Source organism: Tamandua tetradactyla, chromosome 4, assembly GCF_023851605.1.
Source record: "Tamandua tetradactyla isolate mTamTet1 chromosome 4, mTamTet1.pri, whole genome shotgun sequence".
NCBI classification, from domain to species: Eukaryota; Metazoa; Chordata; class Mammalia; order Pilosa; family Myrmecophagidae; genus Tamandua; species Tamandua tetradactyla.
Window position 1 is genome coordinate 195734911 of NC_135330.1, and position 21778 is coordinate 195756688.

The 21778-nt window shown below is 47.6% G+C and overlaps 1 long non-coding RNA gene across 1 annotated transcript; it reads left to right on the forward strand.

Moving 5' to 3' along the window:
• Positions 1-3399: 3399 nt before the first annotated feature.
• Positions 3400-5855, forward strand: LOC143679633 (uncharacterized). Its single transcript, XR_013173878.1, has 4 exons — positions 3400-3495; positions 4010-4173; positions 4530-4610; positions 5737-5855. It is a non-coding gene; the product is annotated as an uncharacterized LOC143679633 (long non-coding RNA).
• The last annotated feature ends 15923 nt before the right edge of the window (positions 5856-21778 follow it).

Genomic DNA, 21778 nt, shown 5'->3' on the forward strand with positions numbered 1-21778 from the left:
CCCAGTATCCGCGCAGGGGCTTTGGGGGCGCACAGGGGCATTCGCCGCGCTGCACCTTAGAAGCGTGGGGCAAGGACCCCTGCTTCCTGTTTTCTTCTGGATCACCCGGTCTGCTCTGTGGAGGCCTGAAGCCCGGCACCCCGGAATCCTGGGTTCCTAACCCCATGCGCTCCTGTGGGGGGGCCCCGTTGGAAGTGGGCCCCTTTGATGAGGCTACCTCCGCCCAGGCCCACCTCGGTCAGGATGGGTCTTAATTCGTTGCTGGGGCCCTTTATAGGTGGAATAAAAGAGAGGGAGGAGGGGGGCCCCGAGCGCCAGTCTTCGGGGAGACCGGGTCCCCTTGATGGTGCCTGGCTTTGGACTTTGATTTAGCCTCCAAACCTCGCTTCTTGCTTCGAGGGAATCAATCCCCATTGCTTAAGCACCCTCCTCCCAGCCATGGTATTTCTTTGCGCAGCCGAGGAAACTAAATCACCGTCCCCCACAGAAAGCGGGGTTCCCCGTCCTCTCCACTTAGTAAGCCCGGTCCAGCACCCCGGACTCCTCGCGGCCCCATCTATCCCCCAAGGTCGCAGCCCTTGCGCCTGGTTCTGCCGCTTCCTTCTCTCGGCTCCTCGCGGCCAGGCCGGGCTGGGCTGCAGGGGGCCTGGGCCAGGGGACCCGCCTGTGATGGGGGGCTGTGCCGGGCAGGAGGCCCAGGGCGTCTCCCGAGCGGGACCCTCGGAGCTCCTGTCCTCCCGCGTGGCTCTCGCGGGTGCTGGGCCGCCTGTGGGGGCAGGGGCAGGTGTCTGGCTCTTGAGACTGTTTACACGTGGGAGCTGGCAAGTGGCCCTCCGGTGAAAGAAAGAATTGTAGCTTTGGAATGGGTAATGTTTTCCAAACTGCATGTTTTCAAGGACAACTTAAAATGATGCTAATTTAAGGGCATTTTAGACATGTTTTTAGTCTCTTCTTTATTTTATTTAAGAAAACAAACAATGCCCTTAGAATCACCAAAAATGGATTTCTTAGTTAGCTTAACCCTAGGCATATGTGTGTAAAGTATTCGTATAATCATTATAAACCTGTGTTTGTGCAGTAAGTTTTAAAAACCAATTTGAAATTAAGGCAACAAGGAAAAAATCTACAGATTCAGATAGCAAAGTTCTTAAATTCTGAATATTATGCACTAACTTAGATACCATTTGATCAGCTGTCAAAACTGTGAATGTTCTCAAAATATCAAGTAGGAAGTTCTTACAGATTATCTGCATTGCTTTAGTAATGACTTACTTTATTAAACATTTTCCTGATTTCAGGAAAATATGATGATACAAATATTTTTACAATTAACGTATGAAAATCTTAAGCACTAAAATGTATAGCTTAGCTTATCTGTAGGCATATTTAAAAAAAGTCTAAGTCATCGTCATAAGGCTGTTTGTACATGTTTCATAATTTAATCAATTTAAATCAATTTAAAATTAAAGGCAAGCAAGGAAAAAAATCTGTAAATACAAATATCAGTTTCTTAAATTCTAAATATTAAACAGATCTTAAATACCATTTGAGTAACTATCAAAACTGTGTATTCTTAAAATATCAAGGAAAAAGATAAAACAAATATCAACTTTGCTATAGTAGTGAGCTGTATTACTGAATATTTTCAAATTTTTGTAATTTGTAAAAAACAACAACTATAGGCAACTATAGTAACGTTAGATAAAATAAATTCCTGAAAAAAAATTTAGTTTCTTCTTAAGAACTGTGGGAGTTTCTTATTTAAATATCTAATGGATGATCTCTCATTTTTTTGTGATCTCTTTTTAAAAGGCTCAGTGACATCTTTCAGATGTCTAAGAAACAGAACTAAACTTGTTTTTCTATAATTCCATTAAATTTCTGTTTTGATTCCCTATTCTGCTGCTGGAAACACAAGCTCAGACTGCATGCGTCCCCTGGCTGGCGGTCTCTGTGCTGGATGTTGGGGGAGGAGGCTCAGCTGGTCCACAGCCTCCTAGGGCAGCCCAAGGTGGGCCAGGTGGCTCAGACATTCCCTCAGGCCTGGGTTTACCAGGGGCACTGGTGCCTCTGTTCCTGTCCTCCACCCCCACCTGCCCCCCACTCCATCCCCCCAACTTCACCCCCACCTCTCTCCCCACTTCCTCCTCTCCAGACTGTGATCCTGCAAGTGGCTGGGAGGCCTGAGGGATCCCTGGGGGTGGGTGGGAGAAAAGCCCCCGTGCACTGCAGTGCAGTGAATTTCCGAGAGGGGAGGCGTGGCCAGGCCGGCAGTGGTGGAGTAAAGGAGCGTCCAGGCGCCCTGGGAGCCATGTTGTGGGGGTTGAGGGGGTGCTCCCCAACCCCAGCTGCCCCAGTCTGTGAGGGCAGCCTCAGTCCTTTGCTGCCTGCCCCACCCCGGCACCCAACCGTCCTGGCACCCAGCGGCTGCCCAGTCCACAGGGAAGGGAGAGTCATAAACCACAGGGTCAGCTAGAAGATGTTCTTACCCTGTGACAGAAAAGTTAAATTTCTAACATGTAAGGACTCTTATCAATTAATACGGGAGAAACTTATTTACAACTCACCTAAAACCAAACCAAACAGGGCCCTGAACCAAAAATTCCCTAAAGAAGCAGCACACATGATTCGTAAAATCACAAGTTTAGCCTCCTTAGTACTCAAAATCAAAATTATATGAAATAAAATTGTCCTTTTCCCAAGTGGCAAAGAGTAAAAAGAGGTAGTACTAAAATGCCAGCCAGGGTATAGGGCAGGGCCACTCTCGCTCGGGACTGCTGAGAGTGAAATGGGTGAATTATTTCTGGATAGCAGCTTGTAATATGAACATTCAGCACAGCTAGACTCTCTCTTCCTGGAAATTCTACGTTAGAAAACTAGAAAAATGATCAGAGATGTGATTGAAGTTTTCAATCAGTATATTGATCAGTATATCATCAGTATATTATTTATAATAGTGACAAATAGGAAATATTATTTTCTCTTGTCCAGCAGCAGGAGAAAATGATAAATAAAATGCGGTCCATCTGGAGACTAAATAGAGTATTCATTACAGACATAAAAAATAATGTCACTGAGGATGTTTGAAAACATGATAAATGTTAAGTAAAAAAAAAAAAAAGAGGGGACACACCACTGTCTAATCATAAAAACAATGCTTTCAAAGAACATTTACTAAGATGGTCATGATACAATGTTAAGTACAAAGGTAGGATGGAGAACTGGATGCTCTGTTAACTCGAGGTTACATAATTCTTTTGACGTGCTGGTGCCGTGGGAAACGCTTCATGCATTTTGTCTGGCTTACTCCTCCTGGCAGCTCTGGCAGGTGGCTGCGCTCACAGTATTCCAGCTTTGCAGAGAGAGCAGTTTGCTGAAGGCGGCAGAGCTTGTGGCAGGGCCAGGTTCAGGCTAGGGAGTCAGGCTCCAGGAACCCTTGTCCCCCCAGACTCTGGTGTCGCCGTGGGAGCGCAAACTTGGTGTGTGTGCACATGGGTATGTAGTGTCCAGAAAATTCTACAAAATACGAATAGTGGTTCTCTCTGGGTGACTACTTTCATTTTCTTCTTCACCCCTTTTCATTATTTTCTCAAGTGTTGCAGGAAGCGGTAGCCTCGTGGGGCCAGGGTTGGAAGGTGGTAGCATTTCCCTAAATTACAGATAGAGGGTGGTAGGTGGCTGTGCTCAGCCGGCTCGGGAGGGTGACCTGGACAGGCCAGCGTGTGCACGGATGGGCTTTGCACACTGCGTGTCTCCTCTCCCGCTCCTTCACCTGCGTGATAAAAAGGGGGCCGGGGGACAGAAAAATCACTCTGGTGAAGAAGTTTACAGTGTACGAATCTTCAGTCATGAATGTGCTTTCATCTAAACAAAAAATTGGAATACCTGAGATTTTAGGTGACTTTTACATTTCTTTAAATTAAACAAAAAACAAAAAACAACTCTTTGCATCCTCTGATTGTGTTATTTTTCTATGGAAAGTTAAGACCTTTTTAAAAAACATTTGCAGATGTATTTTGGACTACTGAGTCCCTCGCGAAGGTGACTGGTGTCAGCAGACACGTGCTGGGTAGCCAGGAGCCCGTCTGCCTGCGCAGGTCTCCCTGCAGCCTCGGGCTCAGAGAGACCCTGCTCCAGCCTGGGGAAACGTGGCTCTACTTTGAGAAACAGGAGGTACGTGGAAAGGGTCAAGGCTGTCAGTGGCTCAGATAGTGACCGCTTCAGGACTCGGAGGTGGGCTGATCATTGAGCAGTCAGGAAAGACCTCAAGGAGGCGGTGGGCTGGGCTGCTCCTGTAATGGGCCCAGCCGAGGCAGAGGATTTACTGGGACGCAGTGGGAGGCAAAGAAAGCTAATTGGGGGCCAAACAGTACAGAGCAGTTTATGATGGAAATGAATGGTTTTGTCTCCCACCTTTTCCCTCCCCTCCTTAAATCTACAACTTTTTTTTCCAAACAGTTTCTTAATTCAGCTCCTCACCTCTATTTATTCATTTGGAAGCTTTAAACATTATCTTTTTTTTTTCATAGGCAGGTACTGGGAACCAAACTCAGGTCTCCAGCATGGCAGGCGAGAACTCTGCCACTGAGCCACCATCGCACTGCCCTTAGGTATTATCTTTTAACTCTTCAGTGTGAAGATTTGGTTTGTATGGCCCAGTCCACCACCCTCTTCCCAGTTCTTCATATTTATATTGCTAGTGGACAGAATTCTAAAAATTGTCCCCTGAGATACCTCACCCTAATCCCCGGGGACTGTCAGTATGATGAGATATTTTCCCTAGGATGTTCCATGGCAAAAGGGATTGGGCAGGTACGATTAAGGTTGCTAATATGTTGACTTATGCCCAGGTAGGCCCAGTCTTGACCAGAAGTTTCCTCCGGCTGGGAGCAGAAGGGAGAGAGATTATAACTATGAGAAGTATGAGCTGCTGGTGCTGGTTTGAAGCTGGAGGCTGTGGGAAAAGGAATTTGGGGCAGCCACTAGGATTGGAAAGAGGTCCCCAGCTGACAGCCACCAAGGACTCAGGGACCTCAGGCCTACTGCAGCCAGGAAAAGGATTTTGCCAAGAGTGTGAATGAGCTTAGATGTACATTTACCTGCAGAGCCTCCAGGAGCCAGCATCCGATTTCAGCTTCATGACACCCTGGGCAGAGAGCCCAGTCAAGCCCACCAGGGCTTCTGATCTACAGAACCGGCAGAGGAGAATTGGGTGCTGTTTTCAGCCATGAAGTTTGTGGCAATTTATCATGGCAACAAATAGAAAACCAAGACAGTGTTATTATCCTGATGTTTTTACTGGTTAACTGGATAACTCTAAATAATCTATTTAAATCACTAAATTTTTCAGAATTTTTGGTTACATTAATATTCAGAACTCAAATTATTAAGACTAAATAAAGATTACTCACAGCTCTACCATATGTAGTACACTTTAATAATAAATAAAATAATATTTATTATTTATTTTATTTATTTAATAATAAATAAAATATACTTTTATTGTATAGCTTTTATTTTCCCTGGAGTTAATTATTGCTTTTTTTAAACTTGCTATTTTTTTCGGGGTGGGGGAGAATCTAGGTCTTCCACGTAGCAGGTGAGAATTCAGCCATTGAGCTATCCTTGTACCACCCTCACTTTGTTTTCTAAGTACCTATTGTTCTTTGCCATTAGTGCAAATCTTCCTTTCAAATTGATCAAATGGAGTTGATAATTTATTTTTTCTCCTTGTAGACCAGGCTCCTGGAGTCAGCTGTCTTCATTGGACTTGGATGTTTTTTATGCCTGAAATGTCTTACCCGGGGCTCTGCCTTCACCATCATTCTACAGGATCCTTTCTCTGTACTTTAGAAATTTTGTTTCTTTACTCCCATGTCTTCCTCCTTTTTTCTCTCTCTCTTTTTTTTTTTTTTTGCTTACTCCCTTCTTTTGGTGCAGTTCGTCCTCCAGTTGTTGAGGAAGAGAGAATAAAGTCCGTTATTGTGACCTTGAATATCTGGAATATTTTGTTTTACCTTCAACCTTGATTGCTAATTTGACTGGGTGTAGAATTCTAGGCAAGAAATAATTTTCCTTCAGAATTTTGAATCATTGCTTCCAGTTTTGCTTTTGAGAAATCAGAGTCCATTCTTTTTTGAGGCTTTTGGTATGTCACCTGTTTTTTTCCTCTTGAGAAGTATTTCAGACTTTCTCTTTGTCACCATTGTTTCTGAGATTTCAAAATGATCCATCCTGTTTAGGATTTTTTTCACTTATTGTGCTGGACATTTGGAAGATCTTTTAAATTTTTAAACTTTTATTTTTCAGCTTTGGGGATGTCTCCTGAGTTATTGCTCTGATGACTTCCTTTACTCTGTTTTCTGTCCTTTCTAATTCTGTAAACTTTATTGGAACTTATAGTCTAATTATCTAATTGTTCTATACTCTGTTTCCTGCTTTCCATCTTTTGTCATTTGTCCTGCTTTCTGGGATGTTGCTTCAATATTACCTTCCAATCATTTTGTTGAAATTTCTCCCATGAAATCACCTTTTTAAATTTATCTTTTTTGATAGCAACCTGTTCTTGTTGCATCAGTGGAAGAGGAATGGGGGTCTAATCATTCAAACTGTAAGACTTTCGCTTGATGACCTGGCTTTCAGTGTACTATCACCAACCTCAATTGTGCCTGGTCCCTGTTTGCACGGCAAGTGCCAATTGTCTGCTCATACGTGAGACAGGGAGAGTTGGCAGCTGACGTGGATTTCCACTGCCATAATCTGTCTGAAGTCAAGGTGTCTCCAATGAATAGGACTTCGGTTTCAGAACTGTGGATAAGTGAGCACGAGGAGGGCTGTTGAGTGGCTCCCTAAAAGGGTCTAAAAAGGACCAAATTTGGGAACTCCAACATGTAAACCAGAGCCTTAGCTCTCCTTGAATATTTTGTTCAACATCTTTGGGTTAATGCTGATCTCTGGCCCTCTGGGTAGTGATGGGGAGGATGGTCCCAATCTGCAGTTGTCCACGTGCAGATATTCACACGCTCCCTCTCTTTCCAGCCCACTTCTTGCTCCTGCCTCTTAGCCCAGTTGCTCACTCTGAGCCCAGAAACTTGCCAGGGCTCTAATAAGTAGACCAGCTTTCACCATTACTGCAGCAAGGACAGAAAATTCTGGACTGTGTTTTCCCTCTGGGCTTCATTAATCAACCTGCATCAGTCTGTCTTGCATCTTCCATAATTTGTAAATCTCTCTTTTGTTGGAATGTCATCATTCTATTGATTTTTCTTAATGCATGTAGAAGAATACCTTCCATTTTTAAAATTTGCATTTCTTTAATTGCTTTGGAGGCAGTACATTTTTCTCTGTGGTGATTTAATATGCCAATAAACACATAATCCTGCAGTGAGCATGTTTTACTTGTGTAATAAACCAAAAAATAAAAAATAAAAACCAACCCTACTATGAATGAGATATAGAGGTACGTACAAGAAACACAAAGGGGGAGAAGGCAAGGCCACATGCGTGAGCAACTTGCCATTTGGTTGGAAGATTAGACAGGTATGTTAAAAGGGTTAAAGTAATAAAAGGGTAGCATTTATTAAGTGTTGAATGAGCGCTACAGAACACGTGAGGCTGAAGGAGTTTAGTGCAGAGTCCAAGTCTAACATAGGTGATAAACATAGATAAATGTATCCAATTCAATTGAAACCTTACCCATTGCCCCTCTCTCTCTCAGCCAACTCAGCAAATAAACTCACTACCCTGCCCCCCTACATGGGACATGACTCCCAGGCAACTTGGGGTGTGACTTCAGGGGATGAGCCCGGCCCTGGCATCGTGGCATTGAGAAAGGCTTCTTGACCAAAAGCGGGGAAAGAAAGGAAACAAAACAAAGTTTCAGTGGCTGAGAGATTTTAAATAGAGTCGAGAGGTCGTTCTGGAGGTTATTCTTATGGATTATATAGATATTCCTCTTTTTCAGGTGCATTAGAATAGCTCGAAGGAAATACCTGAAACCGTTGAACTGTAATCCAGTAGCCTTCATTCTTGATGATTATAACGATAGAGCTTTCATGGTTTGGCCATGTGATTGTGAAAACCTTGTGACTGGCACTCCCTTTATGCAGGGTATGTACAGATGAGTGAAAAAACAAAGACAATAAGTGAATAAATAATAAGGGGGATAAGGGGTATGGGATATTCTGGGTTTTCTTTTTTTCTTGGAGTAAAGAAAAGTTCTGAAATTGACTGTGGTGATGAATGCCCAACCATGTGGTGATGCTGTGAGCCACTGATTGTACACTTTGGATGGATTATTTGGTGTGTGAAATATCTCAATAAAATTGCATTAAAAATATAAACAATATTAACAGATTGTAACAGACTACAGAGGCAAGAAGGGCTTCCGTCTATCCTCAAAAATAGGAATGGATAGACGGTGTTCTAGCTTGCTAGCTGCTGGAATGCAATATACCGGAAATGGATTGGCTTTAAAAATGGGAATTTAATAAGTTGTAAGGTTTACAGTTTAAGACTGAGAAAACGCCCCAATTAAAGCAAGTCTGTAGAAATGTCCAAGCTAAGGCATCCAGGGAAAGATGCCTTGGTTCAAGGTCGATGATGTTCAGGGTTTCTCTCTTAAGTGGAAGGGCACATGGCGAACACAGTCAGGGCTTCTCTCTCGGCTGGAAGGGCCCGTGGTGAACACGGTGTCTTCTGCTAGCTTTCCTTTCCAGCTCCCCGGGAGGTGTTTTCCTTCTTCATCTCCAAAAGTGGCTGGCTGGTGGACTCCCTGCTTCATGGTTCTGTAGCATTCTCTGCTCTCTAAGATTCTCTCATTTTCTCTGAAATGTTTCCTCTTTTATAGGATTCCAGTGAACTAATCAAAACCCACCCAAATGGGTGGAGACACATCTCTATCTAATCAAGTTTAATACCCACATTGATTCACATTTCCATGGAGATAACCCAATCAGGTTTCCAGCCTATAGTACTGAATAGGGATTAAGAGAAACGGTTACTCCCACAAGATTGTTTAGGATTAAATCATGGCTTTTCTAGAGTACATAAATCCTTTCAAACTGGCACAAGAAGGAAAACAAAACTTCACCCTTTGCCTAGTGGAACTTGTCTCTTGGGGACCGAAGTCCTGATTGGCAGCTGCTTCTCAGATTTGTAGGGAGAGGTGGGACAGTGGGAACAAATGCAGAAAAAAGCAAACAGCAGGGGGTGCTTGAGGCTGCCTCGCTTGCCTGGGTCACCCCAGGCTGGGCCCCCTCCTTTATGGGCTGAGTGTGCACTCAGTGCTCCTTTAGGAGTTGTCTCAGGAGAGTGAAGGCAGGGAGAGAGAGAGAAATATACTTTACAAGAGTGAAGGCAGGGAGAGAGAGAGAAATATACTTTACATACTTAGCATTGTTTTACTATCTTTTTGCATGGACTGTATCTTTAAAAAAAAGTCCATTTCTATAGTGATGATTCTAAAAGGAGAAAAGGTCCTTTGCCACAGAAACATTCGTTCCTCTTTCATTCATCAGCTCTTGATTGTGAGCCGGGCCCAGTCGCAGGCGCTGCTGGAGGGAAGCATCCTTCCCAGGACACTTCTGTCTCACCACAGGCGTGATGAACTTTCCAGAAAGCGCCAACCCTCAGCAGGGGCCTTGGGGAGGGGTGGGTGAGTTCACAAATTTGCCAGGCTTTCAGAGATTGTAAATCCTGTGGGGCTCATGGCTCCTCCAGGCCCCTGGAACTGCAGGGCCCTCCCCAGCTGCTGGGCAGGCCCCAGAGAGCACCGCTTCCTGCCCCTCCCCGAGGCGGCCGCGGAAGGCTGCGGGGAGGAAGTCGGGGGCCTCGGGCAGCTGGCCCCAGAGCCACGGCAGGGCGGGGACAGCCACTAAAGCCCAGACTGGAGGAAACGCCAAGGTTTTGAAACAGAAGGAGTGAAGGCATAAGAGTAGGAGGTGGGGAAGGGAGGGAGGGGAGCAGAAAGAGAAAATGCTACAGAAAGAGAAGGATAGGTAAATGGTGGAGAAGTGGGTTCCCGGAACTGGGAAACAGCTGTTTCTTTTTGGAAGAGATGATACTGAAGGAGCTCGGGAAGGAAACAGAAAACAACTAGCTGGCAGCAACTGGAAATGACCAGTTCTCTCATTTCATGGGGGAGGAAACTGAGGCCTAGAGAGAGACGTTGTTTGCTCAAGGGCAGTCTTGCAGGAGTCCGTGGCTGTCTCTCCCTCCCCCCTTCCTCCCCTCCCTTTGCATCCCGAGTGCTCCCGAGGTCAGGCTGCTGGGAGCCCTGCACAGGTGGGCTGGGGCAGGCATCAGTTCAGGAGGGTCCCGGGGGTGGGTTCCATCTTCACTCCAGGTCAGGGAGGGAAGGTCTTCAAACATGGAGAAGAGGTGGGTCTTCTCTGCCCTCTCTTTGGTAGTCTCCCCTGGCCAAAGATGGGGCGTTTGGGTGGCTGCTGCTCCTCTGGGTGCAGATGCCGGATGCTCCAGGGCTGAACGGTCAGAATGATGGGTGCAGGGCCAGGGTCCCCTGCCATGGCTGGGTGGGGGCTGACATTCCGCCAGCCCTTGCTGTGCACCCCAAACACCACGGAGAAGACCCTGCCCTCTGCAGCTGTGCAGCCTGCTCCCCAGACCTGCTCAGCCTTCTCACGTGAGACTGCAGGGAGGCGTGGGCCAGGCGCCCGGCTTTCCAGGGCCAGTCTCACCTCCCCCAGGTGCCCCCAGCATGAGGGCGCGCTCTCAGAGAAGCCCCCCCTCTGCCTGGCCTGCAGCTGTGCGGCCCTCCGCCTCTTTCTGCTCCTGCACTGGGAGCCAGCCGAGGTCGGGGCAACCCAGGCGAGCTCACATCTGGACCTTATACCCAAGCCCTGGCACAGAAATGCCTGATGATTTGGGGTTTGGAACCTGCGGCCAGTGTAGAAATGCGACATGTTCGAGATGAGCTTTCTAAGAGTTTTGAAGAGTGGAAGGAAGAGGGAATTGGGTGCATGAGATGGAAGGTTATTCTAAGCATGGGTGGGGCAGGAAAACAACTCTAACTCATAGGGTGGAGCATGAGTGAGAGGAAGGAAACTGGGAAGCTGGGAGGGGGAGCAGGGGGAGTGAGAGGGAAGGCATGAAAGTGAGGGGAGGGAGAGGCTGGGTGGACATGGTGGGGGGCGCTGGGTGGCCATAGGGGAATTGGGTGGACATGGGGGGGGCTGGGTGGCTATAGGGGAATTGGGTAGACATGGGGAGACCTTGAAATATAGTCTGCCCCTCACCCGTCCCAGGGTGTGCTTGGCTGTGCGGACTCACACACCCTCAGCCTCACACTTGTCTCTATTCCTTGGTTTTTGTCTCTGATTCTGAAGCTGAGTCATTGAAAAAGTGCCTTTGTTTTAGTCCCACCGATACATGATTTCAATCTTTTTTGGCAAAAAAGAGATCAGTGGTCCCCTGTGTCCCTCCCTACTGAAATTAGAATAAACACTTTTTATTTTAATTTAGAGAATTAAAAAGTCCCATCCTTATTTTGCTTCTAACATCAGTTTTGGCTCTTTCAGCCTGACTGTGGCATGAGCTTTTACCACCCCCCATTCTGCTGCCCTGTGTCCCTGACTTAATGGTCCTTTCAATTTGCTGGTGTTGGGCAGCCTCAGCATGATGCCAGCTTCCCAGGCGTTTCTGTAGGAACAAGCCACCCATTGGCTGTGGGACCTGTAATAAGACCCTGGGCCGTAACCTGGGGGCAGGGGTCACTGTGGCATGTTGAGGTCCTCCATGGAGCCAGCACCTGTCACGCTCGGCTGGAGCCCACCTCGAACCCTGAGCAGACCCCATCTTTGCCATTTCATAAGGTGACACTGATTTGGCACTTGTCAAAACGTATGCCGAGAAGTTTCACCGAAGGTGAACGCAGTCCATAGCCCCATCTTTCTCAGGGACCCACGGAAAAGACGTGGCCCTACCCCCAGCTGGCCTGTTCACTGCTGTCCCCGCCTGTCGTACGAGCTGGAGCTCCGGGCTCAGCTGCTGGATGCCAGACCCCACAGCTCTCTCTGGCCCTGGGAGACCCTGCCTGTCCTGGCTGGCGATTCCTGCTATGCAGTGTGATGTTTCCGATGAGGGCATCCCCTTGTCACAGAGGGGTACAGCTCGTCGCTGAGGTCCGTGGGGGCTGGCCTCCTGGCTTCCTGCAGTCCACGAGCTCCCCAGCCATTCCAGTTGTCCCTGCACGTGCTCATCATGAGGGCCTGCTGGGGGGCAGGCCCGCTGCCCAGGCCAGCTCCTCCTCCCCACCCATCTCCCACGTGGCCTGGGGGAGGGGAGGGGCCTGAGGACAGAATCTTCTCACTCCCAACTCATCAGCACCCGAGAGCAGCCTTGCTGCTGATCCTTGGCATGCCGCGGACTATTCTGGGAACGGACGTGTTTGATTTTATTCATTGAGTCTTTCCGCAAGGAGAGTAATTGAGAGGAGAATTGAGTCCCTTGATATAAAATTTTATGATCAGTTATTAGAAGGGCATGTCTTGAAGAAGAGATGTGAAGGAACTGCAGCTTGCCCTTGGCTGGACTCGGGGGCCGTGGAGACACTCTGTATTGTAGGACTTACTCTGCGACCATTGCGAGTAAGCATGAAACTGACCGTGTTCCCAAAGGTGGCATGTCTTCAGTCGCTTTGCTTTTTAATTCCCCGCGGTGGACGCCGGAAGTCCCCTTGCATCTTTGGTGAAGGACGGCTTGGCGCTGCCTCCTGTGCAAGGGGAGGTGTTGTGGGCGGCTGAGGCGCTGGAGGGCGAGGCAGACAAAGTGTGCCTGTGGTGACTGAATGGGTTTGTCAGTCCATCAAACACTGATCTTCACATTCTACGGAGGACAGGACAGCCTCGGGACAATCGCCTGGAGTTTCCAGTCCAGGATGAGGTGACAGTGCAATAGCCAAGACAGGAAATATTCCAGTTCTGGTATATTGCATTCTGGCAGCTTTAACAAACCGAAACAGATATATTTCACACTACACATTTTGAAAAAGACAATGCAGGCTTTAAAAATAAAGGAGGATTTATGAGGTTTGTTTGCAGTCATATGTCTTGAGTTTCCAGAATAGCAGTGATGTAAATATTCCACCCCTTTATTGGATTCACATATCACACAAGCAGCCCAACCTGGGTGTTCTGATTCTTGGTTCAAAAAACCCTGATGATTGATTATAAGAACAGTACTGACCCCTGGGAATTAATATCCAAGCGGGCTTCCATTTCCCCCCTTCCTACTAGCAGACCAGCAGGTTCTAGATTGAGCGAAATTGCTAGGATTGAATCGGCAGGGTGCTTGGCCGAGGCGCCCAGGGTGGTCTGGAGCTGGGTGGGGTGGCACCGGACAGCCTGCCATGAGGATGGTTTCCGGGTTGCATGAACTTATCCTGCTGAGGGTCCTGGCCCAGCAAACTTCAGAGCCCAGAGTTCCTATTCCCTGTCTTGGCTGTCAATTCCCGGCATGGAGAAGGGAGAGAGTGGCCAGGACGTTCTGTCGGGGATCTGCCAGGCGGTCACGGCTGTTCCCCGATGCCGCGTGGGTGCTGGGGTGCTGGCTGTGGACTCTTGGTGGCTTCTGATGGTCCGAGAGGAGCGTCCTGTCCTGAGTCAGTCCTGGGATCTGCTGCTTGACACTGACCCCTGCCTTGTCTCAGCTGCTGCAGAGTCACGTGTGAACTTATTTTATCTCCTTCATTAGATCTCCAAGGTCTTAAAAGGTGAAATCTCATCTCATTTGCCATTGAATCCCCACAGTGACTTGCTCAGCGAATGTCAGTTGAATGGATGAATGAACAGTTCATTCATTCCTTCACCTACTCAATGTCAGTTGAGTAGGTGAAGGAACAAACGAATAAATGAACGGGAACCAGAACAAAAGAGGCGAGAAGGTAGAAAGAGAGGGCTGTAAAATCTTATTGTTCAAATAATTAAAAAAATGCTAGGAGGAAATTCTGAAGCACTAGATTAATAGACTAGAGATTTTAAAATACGGCTTCATTTATCCAGTAATGTGTGAAGGTATATAAATGTTTCATTAGGCTGAAAACTCCATGAAAGCAAGGACTGTGTCTATGCCCAGCCCCTAGGAATTAGCCTGACCAGTAACTCTGATGGAAGAAAAGCACGTTCAGTTCATTGTAACAGGCTTTCATCAGCATCTTCTTCTCCAGGAAGAGAAGAAAGTCCCTGAACTGGATAAGAATGGGAATGAAGCATGGGTTCTCTCCTTCAGGGGATGTTCTAGTTTGCTAGCTGCCAGAATGCAATATACCAGAAATGGAACGGCTTTTAAAAAGGGGGATTTAATAAGTTGCTAGTTTACAGTTCCAAGGCTGAGAAAATGTCCCAGTTAAAGCAAGTCTATAGAAGTGTCCAATCTAAGGCATCCAAGGAAAGATACCTTGGTTCAAGAAGGCCGATGAAGTTCAGGATTTCTCTCTCAAGTGAGAGGTCACATGGTGAACACAGTCAAAGTTTCTCTCTCATCTGGAAAGGCACGTGGTGAACACGGTCAGGGTTCCTCTCTCATCTGGAAGGGCACATGGTGAACATGGCATCATCTGCTAGCTTCTTCTCCAGCCTTCCTGTTTCATGAAGCTCCCCAGGAGGCGTTTCCCTTCTTCATCTCCAAAGGTCGCTGGCTGGTGGACTCTGCTTCTTGTGGCTATGTCATTTTGCTCTGCTCTCTCTGAATCTCCCATTCTCCAAAATGTTTCCTCTTTTATAGGACTCCAGTAAACCAATCAAGACCCACCCAAATGGGTGGAGACATGTCGTCACCTAATCCAGCTTAACAACCACTCTTGACTAAATCACATCATCCAGGGAGATGATCTGATTACAGTTTCAAACATGCAGTATTGAATAGGGATTACTCTGCTTTTATGAAATGGGATTTTGATTAAAACATGGCTTTTCTAGGGGGCATACCTCCTTTCAAACCAGCACAGGGGAGAACCTCTCACAGGTGGATACATTGGCAACCAACCCTTGTACAAGGCAGAGTTGGGTACGGGCCACTGTAGAAGTAGAAGTGAACTGGGGCGGGGGGTGGTATTCCACAAAGGTCCTGGCGGAGGAAGCTCTGATTTGGCAGCTAGATGTGGTGAGGGTGCAGGGGACTGGGGAAGGGGTCCAGGGTGGGAAATGTGGCAGCGGGGCTCCAAGATGGTGCCCTGTGAGCCCCGCCTCCCGGCACTCACACTCTGGGGCAGTCCCTCCCGCTCTGCACTAGGGCTGCTCTGTGTGGCTCAGAAACATGGTGGCAGTGATGGCCCGTGACTTCCGAGACTAGGTCATAAAAGACGCTGCCACTTTCCTCTTGCTCTCGCTTGGATGGCCTGCTCCGGGGGCAAAGGCTCGTCATGAGGACACTCAAGCACCTCGAGAGACACCCACACAGAGGAGGACGTGACACATCTTGGCAGCCACCTGCTGTCCACGTGGGTGAGTTGTGTTGGAAGCAGGGCCTCTGCCGAGCCATTGGATGACCCGGCCCCAGTGGCACCTTGACCGCAACCACGAGGGCCCTGAGCCCGGGCCACCCAGCCAAGACGTTCCCCAATTCCCGACCCACTTTAAGTATGTGAGAGAGCAAGTGTTGGTGGCCATTTTAAGCCACTAGGCTTTGGGGCTGACTTGTCATGCAGGAGTTGATAACGCATACAGAAATGAAGGCTGAGGGAATGGTTTTAGGAAGGTCTTGATTTTCAAGGAGTTGCACTTTATTTTGCATGCACTGGGGGCAATGCTTTTTAAAAAACTTAAAGTTAGGGATTATTCTCATGCTGGGTAAATTATAGAATGGTGCAGGAGGGACTGGAGGCGGGAAGATAATTTAAGAGGTGATGAGAGTCTGAAAGAGAAACCATTAGGGGGAATGGAAGGGGGGTGTCTTGGGGTGCTGTCAGCTCCTAGCCCGCCACATGAGAAGTGAAAAGAAGCAGCAAGGAGGATGCCTCGGGTTGAGCTGAGGAATGCAGGAGGTCCAAGGCCTCATTTGCCCAAAGAGGAGACAGGAGTGGGCGCGGGTTTGGGGTGGGGGTGGGGTGGAGGAAGGGGCAGGGGTGCCTTCTCCCATGGTCAGGGCTCAGTGGAGGTGCTGGAGCCCCAGACCCATCCCCTGACTTGGCTGGTTTAGGGGTCTTTCCTTACAGAATGGGGCGGTTCCATTTCACAGCACATCTTCTCACCACCAAGGCTTCTTGGGTGACAGTCTCTGCCATTGACGTTTTTAGCATGCCGCCTTTTGGAGCCTGCAGAGCAGCTTCTACCCCTGGGGGTCCTGGAAGTTGTTCTCCAGCTCACAGCTGGTGACCCACACAGGAGGGGACTTGAGTTGGGCATCGCCAGGGTAAGTCCCTTGCAAGAGCCAATCTGTTAGGGAGATGATGGGAGCCTCCGTCTCTCTCCCTGGGTCCTGCCGCTGAGGCCTGCCAGCCTCAGTGCAAACCAGAAGCTAGAAGAACCCTGTTCCTAAACCCCAGGTGGAAGGAGGCTTCTCATATGATTGCCTTGTCTGACAGTTTCCTAACAGCACCTGGCCAGGTAATGTTAGGAAAGGACCAGGGTGCAGCCACTATGGAAAACAGTTTGGCAGTTCCTCAGAAGGTTAAGTATAGAATTGTCATATGACCTGGCAATGTGGCTTCTACATTGTGCCAGTTTGAAAGGATTTATGTACCCTAGAAAAGCCATGTTTTAATTCTTGGCTAAGTGAAAAAAGATGAGAGATGGATTAGGTACATAACTGAAGCCTGTGTGTCAAGGGAAGGCAAATGATGGCTTGGTGCCCTGTGTGAGCAAAAGCGAAGCAGGAGATCAAAACGAGAATGGCTGCGAAGCTTTCCTACAAGACCCAGGTGACACGGAGCCGGGAGAACTGGACTTACACACAGCATCATCTGTCACTCTGAGTTAATGATGCTGCCTGGAAGTTCTGGGTCTTGAAGTCTGCATTAATTTGCAGCTTGTCACATGGCAGAACACACAGGTGAAATGTGCACTCCGGGAAGACGCTGCTCTGGGCAGAGAGCCCAGAAAGGGCTGAGATCTTCGCCAAAGGTTAGCATCCTAGTTTGCCAAGGCTGCTTGGGCAAATGCCACACAAGGGGTTGGCTTATGCTCATGGTTTCAGGGGCTGGGAGGCTGCCTCCAGGGCCAGGAGCGTCCTGGCTGCCGGCCTATCCCCGGGCTCTTTGGTCTTCCCCTCCCATGGAGATGTCCTCTCCTTTCTCTTCTGGGTTCCGCTGATACCCAACTGCTGGCTCCTCACCATGGCTTTTTTTTCTACACGCCCCCTGTAAAAGGACTAAGACCAGTTCTGCTTCTGCTGGCCACACCTTAACTAAAATGAACATTTTCAAAGGGCCCTATTTACAGTGGCTCTACACACAGGAAGGACTTAAGATTAAGGACCTTGTGGTTTTTCTGCGGCACATACCTCAACCGGCCTCACCTACCGTGAGATAAGTCATATCCTCTCCCAAAGGGACCAAGTTTGGGAGAGAGCAGGGGAAGAGGGTTGGGAATTCTCTTTCGGTACATTTCTGCCGGAGAATGGACATCTCCCACCCTGCCCTGGCCCCCACTCCCTGGTCTAAGGAAACCTGGAGAACCTACGATAAGAGGCACCTCTCCCCAGGCCTTGGTCCTCCCCCTGCTCCCAGATAGAAGTGTCACTGTTGCCACCAAGGTAGAATGTAATGGGCACAATTTCTTTTACTTTCTGAAGCAAAGCTTTTCTAGGAGATCTCGGAAAGGAAGAGGAAGAGGAGGAGGAGAAGGAGAAGAAGTCAGGAGCCTCTATTTTGGGGACTATGTCATCATAATTGTCACCGTACTGCCACCTCCACCATCCACTTCCCCCGTGTCCACTTAGGAGCTGTAACAGATGTTCCTACCAGGGTGTTTTCTTCTTTGGGGCTGCACGGACCCTGGGGAATGCATTGGGATCGGAACATGAGGTCGTGTTTGGTGATATGATGATCCCACTCAAGTCTTCACCTCTGCGTGGTTCTTGAGATGGACAACTGCAGTTTCATTCCTGCCAGGTGGGGCTGGGCATCTGGGAGAGGATTTGGGGACATGTGCTCTGGAGTGAGAGGACGAGATTGCACGATGGCGTAAGAAACAGGCAAGGGAACAGATTTCCACAAGAGGGTCCTAACTGACTGTGAAAATTGCTTAGAGTTAAAACCACTCTACATCGCTGTCGTGGGTCACTACCGGAAGGGACAGGGACAGAAACACCACAGGCCAGCGGGAGGGGTCAAGGCACCAGGCATAACTCCCCTGTCCGCTCAGCAGGTCTAACTCACGGGTCAGTTGGGGCCTCTCGGCGGGTGCCTTGGGCCCACTCACCCAGTTTCCTGGCTGTGCGGGTCTGAAGCCCACCCCACGATTCCTGGGGATCCCTGAGAGCTCACCTGTCCCTGGCCCTTCAGTGTCCCCTCGGGAACAAGACATGTAGGCACCTCTCCTCCCAGTGTAACTCGGGCACGGAGCTCAGTGTTCTGGTGTCTTCCCACCCACCTCCATGGGGAGATCTGATTAACCATGCCGTTGACATAATTAATTTTGAAGATGTAAGGCCTTATTTGGGGAGATGAGGAGGTCTCCCATTCTCTACTCTCCCATCGTCTGACAATTCTTTTCACCTTTATCTTTCACTCATTTCTGATCCCCCGAATCACTTAGGGCCTGCACTTGGCTGCATTGGCAGATTAACCAAATAGGCTGCTGTTTGTATAAATCGCACAGATTTTAAGGGCACAGTTCAACGAGAGTTTTGACATGTAATCTGGCTGTATAACAACCATCCCATCAATATCCAGACATTTTTATTATCCTAGAAATTTCTTCTATGCTCCTTTCCTGTCAGTCTCAACCCCTTCTCCTCAGCAACCACCACTCTCATCTCTCTCACCATAACAGTTTCGCCTGTTTCTAGGACTTCATAGAAATGGAATTATACAGTATATACTCTTTTTTAAATTGCAAAACATAATATATATGCAAAAAAGCAATGAATGTCAAAGCACACTGCAACAATTAATATACAGTCTTTTGTGTCTGGCGTGTTTCACGTAACAAAAATTTTTAAAGATTCCCCATGTTGTTGAATATATCAGTTTGCCCCCTTTTTATTGCCGAGTAGTATTCCATTTTGAATAACATTGCCGTAATTTGTTTACCTATTGACTTGTTGATAGATATTTGCATTTTCTGGCTTTTGCCTATCATGAATGAAGCTGTTAAGACATTCTTTTCCAAGTCCTTGTGTGGGTGTGTATTTCCTTAGGTGAGTAAGCAGGAGTAGAATTGTTGAGCAGAAAGGTAAATGTAATTTAGTTTTATAAGAAACTGCCCAACAATTTTCAAAAGCATCTGCACTGTTTTATACCAACAGCAAGTCATGGGGTCCCACTTCCTCCACTTGTTCATTAACAAGCGGTGTTGCCAGTTAAAAAACTTTTAGCCCATCCGGTAGGTGTGAATTCTCACTGTGGTTTAACTCACTTTTCCCTGGTGCTGACCGATGCCGGGCACCTGCTCGCGTGCTTGGGTAGCTGCCTTTGTGACGTGTCTAGTCAAGTCTTTTGCCCATTTCTTTTAAACATGGGGTTATTTGTCTTTTTATTTTTCATTTATGAGTTTCTATATTTTGGATACAAGCCCTTTGTTATATATACGTATTGTATATATTTTCTCCCAGCTTATGGAGTGTGCTTTCATATTCTTGGTGATGTCTTTTGATGAGTTTAAACTTTAAACGTTGAGGAAGTTCAGTACTTTAAGGGCATGTGGGTCTATTTCTGGGTACTCTCTTTTCTCTACTTTCTTCCTTAGATCTATTTGTCTCTCCTCATGCTAATTGCATGCGCTCTCGATGCGGATAGTGCTGTCATTTTGCTCTGGAGAAGGCGGACCAGGATGTTGAAACTGTGTGAGGAGCCACCGAGGGCTTAGACTGCTGATGTTCTGACCCACCACACTGAGCAGTGGATGTGACCTTCTGGGCAGGGAGCTGCCCGCTTCGTAGGCATCGTAGGCATCGTGCTCCAGCCCTGGTAGGAGGGAGGGAGCAGGTGAAGGGCCTAAGTTTGCCCCCATTTAGCAGCAGCAAACAACAACAACAGTAATAAAAAACCAAACCCACCGCCTTTCCCCAACCAGACCGTTTACACTCACGGTCCCTAAGGGATCACATGTAAAGCCTCGTGGGAACAGAGATGGGGGAGGTGGGTATTTTCCACCGAGCACAAACCCACCTGAGACAAAATCGAGTTCTGGTAGTAGGGCAGAACGGGCAAGTCAGTGTTGGCCCGGCAACCAGCTGTGACTCCCCACTCCCTTGCAGGATGCACCCCAGTTCTCACATTAGCACTGTCCACGTGTTGGGCATGAAGGATGTTTGAGTTTCACACCATGGGAATTTTCATGATTTCTGTTTACTCCTTTCTTTTAACAACAGCTCAGCATTTTAACCTATAGATACTTGTCTCTGTATCATGACAGCAGGTGTGAAAATACTGAGTGCCTTCACTTCAGTAACAATTCCGGACAGACAAAAATCATTGCTTCCTTCACTTACGTAGTTTGAATGAGGCTTTACAGGGTGTGGCTTAAAAAAACAGGACAAATAAACAAAAGCAAGACCAAATCTTATGGATGAGACATTTGGTTTGGTTTAATAAGCACGTACTAGAAGCTAACCATGGGCCAGGCTGTGTACTCGGCACAGCAGGTGCCAACTCTGCCCTGGCAGAGCTTTTGGGCCCCTGGCAGCAGCTGCTGGCATGGCACTGGTCAAGTTGAGGAAACCACATGGGGACACCACCATCAGATTCGCGCGTTGGACTTCACATGACTCTGTGACGGTTGAGGATGCTTGAGTTTCAAGCAATGGAAAACCCAACTCAAACTGCCTTAAAGTAAAAAGAAAATGTGTAACTGAAAAGTCCAGGGATGGGGCGAAGTCAGCATCGGTCTATCAGGGCCCCGGTTTCATATTTTTGTGATTCTGTTGGCACCGCCCTCCTCTGTGCATTGGTTTTCTCCTCAGGCTGCCACACCTCATGCAAAAATATAGCTGCAGAAGTCCCAGGCCTTATGTCCCACACCACACCATCCAGAAGAACAGAGATTTTCTCTTCCTTTGACCGTCAAGCAAAATTCCTGGTCAGCTTCATTCACATGCTCACCCTCGAATCACTCAGTGTGGAAGAGGAGTGCTTTGTGCCAACTGCTTTAATGAACTGTCTGTCCCTCCTGCAAAGAGGGAGGGTTACACTTACGAGCTTGAGCAAATCAGAACTCACCTGTGAGCTGGAGTTGGGTCAATTTCACCTCAACAGGGTGGAAGCAAGAAAATGAGGAAGGAGGGGACTGTTCTACAATTCCCAGAGAAATTTGTTCTTGGGTTTGAAGTCAAGAGAGAGGGCAGAAAGGAACATGCAGAATATATTTTTTGTTTTGCTTTTTACTTCCTCAGTAATTCTAGATCTGTGGTTCTCAGTCTGGTGAGGTGAGTGCAGGAGGGTGTCCGTTTCATGGGGGAAGTTTTTAAGATGACACAACCCCCATCCACATCGCTACTCCCACCTCATAGACATTCTTTTTTTAAAAAAAATTAGTAATATATTTGTAGTGAAATCAACATCCTATAATCCTTTCAACATGCTATAAAAATTTTTTAAAATTGAGAAATTTTACATTTTCTACCTTTTCCGACCATTTTAAGTGTACAATTCAACGACATTCAT